Source organism: Aotus nancymaae, unplaced genomic scaffold (assembly GCF_030222135.1).
Source record: "Aotus nancymaae isolate 86718 unplaced genomic scaffold, 86718_ANA_hifiasm-v0.15.2.pri h1tg000025l, whole genome shotgun sequence".
NCBI classification, from domain to species: Eukaryota; Metazoa; Chordata; class Mammalia; order Primates; family Aotidae; genus Aotus; species Aotus nancymaae.
Window position 1 is genome coordinate 39,385,389 of NW_026988438.1, and position 6,000 is coordinate 39,391,388.

General features: G+C 38.3%; 1 long non-coding RNA gene across 1 annotated transcript in view; it reads right to left on the reverse strand.

Annotated features, from left to right (window-relative positions):
- The window catches only part of LOC105713933 (uncharacterized), a 116,843-nt gene extending 113,268 nt beyond the window's left edge, over window positions 1-3,575 (reverse strand). The window contains exon 1 of the long non-coding RNA XR_001106677.2: window positions 3,499-3,575. This is a non-coding gene — a long non-coding RNA (uncharacterized LOC105713933). The remainder of the gene's footprint in view (window positions 1-3,498) is intronic.
- Between the last annotated feature and the right edge of the window lie 2,425 nt (window positions 3,576-6,000).

Genomic DNA, 6,000 nt, shown 5'->3' on the forward strand with positions numbered 1-6,000 from the left:
TAACAAGTGCTGATTAAAATACATTTGTTGTAGTAAGACCTGTACAAAAGATAGAATAAACTTCCTGTTCTCAAGGATCCAATAATCTAAAAAATGTCCATAAGTCACAGATACAAAATTAAAAATGAAATAGATAAGCAAATATATAATATACTTTTAAAATCTAATGAATACTAAAACTGCAAATAAAAATAAATGTTGGAAAATATGAATTATAATTTAACTTTCCATTACACATTAGACAAATTAGACTTGTTTTTAACAAATGAGACTGTAAGCGCCCTGAAGGCAAGGGATATATCTTTTTGATTTGCTCCTCTGCATTGTATACCCCGGGCTTAGAATTATGACTCACATTAAATGGTCATTCAATAAATATTTGTTGATTGGGAAAATGAATGAATGGATAGACTTTATTAAATGAATGGGCAACAATATCTTTTATATTTTAATTCATTGCCTTTTAAGGCCCTGGGCAGCCTCTTGGCCAGCAGAAAAAAAATAGCCAATAAATGGTTGAATTATTAATGTCAGTTTACAGAGGTTAAGAGATTGAGTTTTACATCTGTTCATTTACTGATACAAGGGATATAAGAATAGGTACCATAAAGGACCCTTGGGAATGCTTTAGATGTTGTTTTGTTGCTTTATCTGCTTTTAAAAGGTCAGAACCCCTGTCCTCCCACAGTCTGATAAGGGGAGGAAGTAGAAGGTAGTGTGTGATTTTGGAGGATTAGAGGAGACAAGCTACTGAGAGGGTCTACCTGGGAGAGCTAACCTGGGAGGTCTACACAGAACTAAGTTATGTCACTGTGGTGGCACTGGGGAGTGCTCTCAGTACCATGCAGTGCCTGCCAGTGGGAGTATCTTCATCAGAAGTTCTCACCACTCGGGCTGAGAACCTGCTTTCTCAGTTTTCCACCTACATCTTCATGCATTGTGAAGCAAAGGATTTGCTCCCCTTCTCTGAGATTTTGCTGAGCTCTGTATTAACTACACAGAATACTATCAGCAAGCACCCCCTCAGAGGGCAGGACATGATAGTGTGATGATTAAAGCCCACACCCCAGGTACTGGATGGGACCAGTGGATCAGAGAACCTGCCTCAATTCCATTAGAGTTTCTAGATCTGAAATATTTCAACAGATAATCTATACCAGTGGTCCCCAACCTCTTTGGCACCAGGGACTGGTTTCAAGGACAATTTTTCCACAGATTGGGGTGGAGAAGGGATGGTTTTGGATGACCTGATCTCAGGTCATCAGGCATTAATTAGATTCTCAAAAGGAGCATGCAACCTAGATCCCTCACATGCACAGTTCACAATCGAGTTTGTGCTCCTACGAGAATCTAATGCCACTGCTGATCTGACAGGAGGTGGAGTTCAGGCAGTAATGCTAACTCGCCACTGCTCATCTCCTGCTGTGTGGCCCGGTTCCTAACCACAGACCAGTACCAGTGCCTGGTGTTGGGGACCCCTGATTTATACTATATGTTTGGAAGACAAAGGAAACAAAGCCATAGAAACTGGACATGTCTATTCATTGTGGATTGACATCAAATATAATATTATTAAGCAAAAATTTTTATCACAAAAAACCAATTAGCAAAATCGAATGATGGCAGGTATTTATTCTAAATGTTTTATTTGCTTTTATGGCTAATTGTAGTCAATATTTTTTAAAGTCCCAATATTGTATGTGAAAATTTTAGAGTAATAACTTAACAAAGAAGAATATCTTAAGCACCCCTGCCCATTTCTACATTTTATGAACAAGAAACTAAGATCTAGAGAGTGTTAAGTAACTTGTGGTATGGTCCAGAACTAAATTCTCCCTTTCACTATTTACTTGACATTTCTCTTGCAAGGAATTCCGTTATTGCCCACCAAATAAAGGTGTGTAACCCTCCAAAGATCTCAAAAATTTCTGACTGTGAGCCATTTTTATTCTGAACTCGTCAAACCATCTGTGTTTTTTATCATATAGGTAAATCATGAGAGGTATTTCTATACCAAATAAAGCAATTACTCCTCTACTACCAAAATGCATGGTACCAACACATGGCCATTGGGCATTTTTTAAAATTCTAGCTGTGTTGTTCTGATTCCAATTATACACAGTTCTTAAAAAGTCTTTGCATATAAGAAACGTAAACCAGGAAAATTTTGGTAGCTTAAAGTAGGGGATTAATAAGACTCTTAAAATGACCTGAGTATGACCCCAAACACTTTAGAATAGTCCCTCTAAATATCCTCACTGCCAAACAAGCTTTGAGAAATGATGTCCTTAAAGCCATTCAAGAACATCTCAAAGAATTAAGAATAGGTGAAGGAAGTCACTTGTCTTGATTCCCATTAAAGAAAACTCTAGCTCTGATTACAGTCTCTTTTTCAGACAGACAGAAATGGATTAACTCACTTCTATCACAATTAAATGTGTGGGCACAGGAGGCATCAGGCTTAGGTTGGAATTATGGAATCTCAGCACTAATGCTAGCTCAGTGGCCTTAGGCAAGTTACAGCATTTCTCTGTCTCGGTTTCTTCAACTGTAAAATGAGAGTAATAATAGTAACTTCCTCTCAGGATTAGTATGAAGATTAAAGGGGTCATTTGTAAGTGCAATAGGTTAAATTGTGTTCCCCTGTTCCCAAAATGTATGTTGAGATGCTAAATCCTAGTCCCTGTAAATGTGACCTGATTTGGGAAAATAGGATCTTTGCAGATGTAACCAAGTAAGATGCGATCATTCTGAATTAGAATGGCCCTAATCCAAAATGACTGGTGTCTTTATAAGAAGAGAAGACACACACACGGATAGACATCATGTGAAGATGGAGGCAGAGATTAAAATGATGGCCACAAGCCAAGAAATGCCAGAGGCTACCAGAAAATGAACGAGGCAAAGAAAGATCCTCCCCTAGAGGTTTTGGAGGGAATTTGGCTCTGTTGATGTGCTCATTTTGGTCTTTAAACCTCCAGAGCTATGAGAAAATAAATTTTTGTTTTTTTTAAGCCACCCAATTTGTGGCATTCAGTTACAACAGCCCTAGCAAACTAATGCAAGAAGGTTCTAACATAGAGCTTAGCACATAGTAAGAGATCAATAAAGTATTATTATTACTTCTACTCAAGAGTGATGTTATATCAAGGTGTCAATAGAAAAAAATAGTGATGTATGTTTTGCTTTACACAGTGAGGGGTAAAGATACATTACAGATCATATCATAAGCTTCAGCACCTTTCTGTAACACACACTTCTTAGAGGGCCCTACACTATCCCTTATTTTGTATTCTGAAAGTTGTATAAGCTTCAGGCCCCACAAAACCATAATCCATTCCTTCCTCTGACAGTTTGGAATTTCTGACTTTGAATCTTGCTGTTTCCAGTAAAAGCAAGGGCAATCTGCCTTTTCCCTGCTTTCAAGACTTGTGAAATTTTATGGCCCAGGCTTGCCCTTGCTGTCTCTTGTGAAGCTGCAGCTCTTTAATCACTTACCAGTACCATGGGTAGGAGCTAAAACTCCTGGTTTGGTGTCCTTGCCTCCAAGTCTCATGAACTTGCTTCACTGACTCCTGTGAAGAGGAAAGTAAAATGGCCTACAGAGAGTCACCTTTTCAGCCTCCAGTGCTTTTCAGACTTGTCTCATTTCATCAAAGAAGTACTACTACGAGTCTGTTGCTATATAGTATCTAGGGCTGAAGAATCCCTTTTGGCCCATATTTTCCCAGAAAGTCTATTTCTAGTACATTCTCAAATTCTCATAACCCTCATGTTCCCAAAACTACCAATGCTGCTCTACAAGAAGTGCTAAATTCTGTAGTTATGTAGAAAATTCACTTATCTGTTTGTAGCTGAAAGCCCTTAGCTAAAACAAACTGCTCCCACTTCAGAGGACCCTTAAATATTTAAAACATAGAAACTCAAGGCCGGGCATGGTGGCTCACGCCTGTAATCCAAGCACTTTGGAGGCCAAGGCAGGCAAATCACCTGAGGTCAAGAGTTCAAGAACGGCCTGACCAACATGGTGAAACCCTGTCTTAAAAAAAAAAAACAAAAAAATATAGAAACTCCTTCAGAACTAAGCAAATAGATATAGCTTCCCTTTGGTTTCTCACAGGCTCTCAGGGGCATGATTCTTTTGATGATTTGGTCATTAGAGAAATGCAAATGAAAACCACATTGAGATACCATCTCATGCCAGTTAGAATGGTGATCATTAAAAATTCAGGAGATAACAGATGCTGGAGAGGATGTGGAGAAATAGGAACACTTTTACACTGTTGGTGGGAGTGTAAATTAGTTCAACCATTGTGGAAGACAGTGTGGCAATTCCTCAAGGATCTAGAACCAGAAATACCATTTGATCCAGCAATCCCATTACTGGGTATATACCCAAAGGATTATAAATCATTCTATTATAAAGACACATGCACATGTATGTTTATTGCGGCACTATTCACAACAGCAAAGACTTGGAACCAACCCAAATGCCCATCAATGATAGACTGGATAAAGAAAATGTGGCACATATACACCATGGAATACTATGCAGCCATAAAAAAGGATGAGTTCATGTCCTTTGCAGGGTCATGGATAAAGCTGGAAACTATCATTCTCAGCAAACTGATGACACAAGAACAGAAAATCGAACACCGCATGTTCTCTGACACAAGAACAGAAAACCAAACACCACATGTTCTCACTCATAAGTGGGTGTTGAACAATGAGAACACATGAACACAGGGAAGGAAACATCACACACTGGGACCTGTCAGTAGATGGGGGGCTAGGGGAGGGATAGCATTAGGAGAAATACCTAATGTAGATGACAGGGTGATGGATGCAGCAAACCACCATAGCACAGGTATACCTATGTAACAAACCTGCACCCTCTGCACATGAAAGTATAATAATATTAATTAAAAGGTTAAATTTGGATTTTCACAAACTGAGTTTTCTTAAAGCAGGTTGCATCTGCCTGGCAGCTCTGAGGAGAAATTTATATGAGTGCCTATCTTGCTTATTAAGGAAGTATACATGGATATCATTAAAAATATGTAGGGAAGCATTTTGGGATGAATCGTTAAGTCCTTATACTTTTAGTTTTTACAATTTAGCATTGCACAAGCCAGTAACCTTAAGCTGGGCAGCAGGAATTAAGCCATATTTGAATGCAGTATTCCAAGACGACCCCAGCCAGTCAGCTTTGTTCACCAATTAACAAGGCTGCATGTTTATTACATGGTCCCAAGGGAAACGTTGAAGAATTCAGTACTTTCCCCAACACTTTCTGGAAAAATCAGAGATTCCTTGGAAATTGCTAAATCATCTTTTAACTGATATCTTTCTCAATTAAAAGGTGAAAATTTGTTTTACCACATCACTTTGCAGGTGAGTCAGGGAGAGTTATAGAAAAGTACTTCACTAGGAAGTTTTGGGATAGAAGAAAAGAAACACACAACGGATTGCAACAGTATCTATATTCATTCCAATCCCTGTTTATTCTACCACCTCCACAATCAGACTCCACATTTATCCCACATGCAGAACTTCCTTTTACTTCAAAGGGAATTCCACCTCTTCTAGGAATCAAAAGGGATAAGGCAGCAAGGTAAAGTTGCTGTGATGATGAAAAACCATCCGAAAAACTTGATGTAGTACCCAGAAGTAATGTAAACTTGATAGCACTGGTACACGCATTTTCATTTCAGGTCAGAACACCAAGATGAAGTTCTAATAGTGTTCCAATTCCTTTTGACCTGAAATAGATTAGCAATTCGATTTTGAAAAATGTATGCCATGCCAAATTGCTAAATCACTGTAAATCAGAGAATGATGAACTCACCTGATGTTAATTGTGAATATTGCTTCCAGGCCTCATTTCTTTAACAATGTGGAACTATGCTTTATTTTCAATAGCTTTTCCAATATGCTTAATTGCATATTATAACTGAAACCTCTCTAAAATTCTAAAGCCTTATCTACTAAACATTCTTC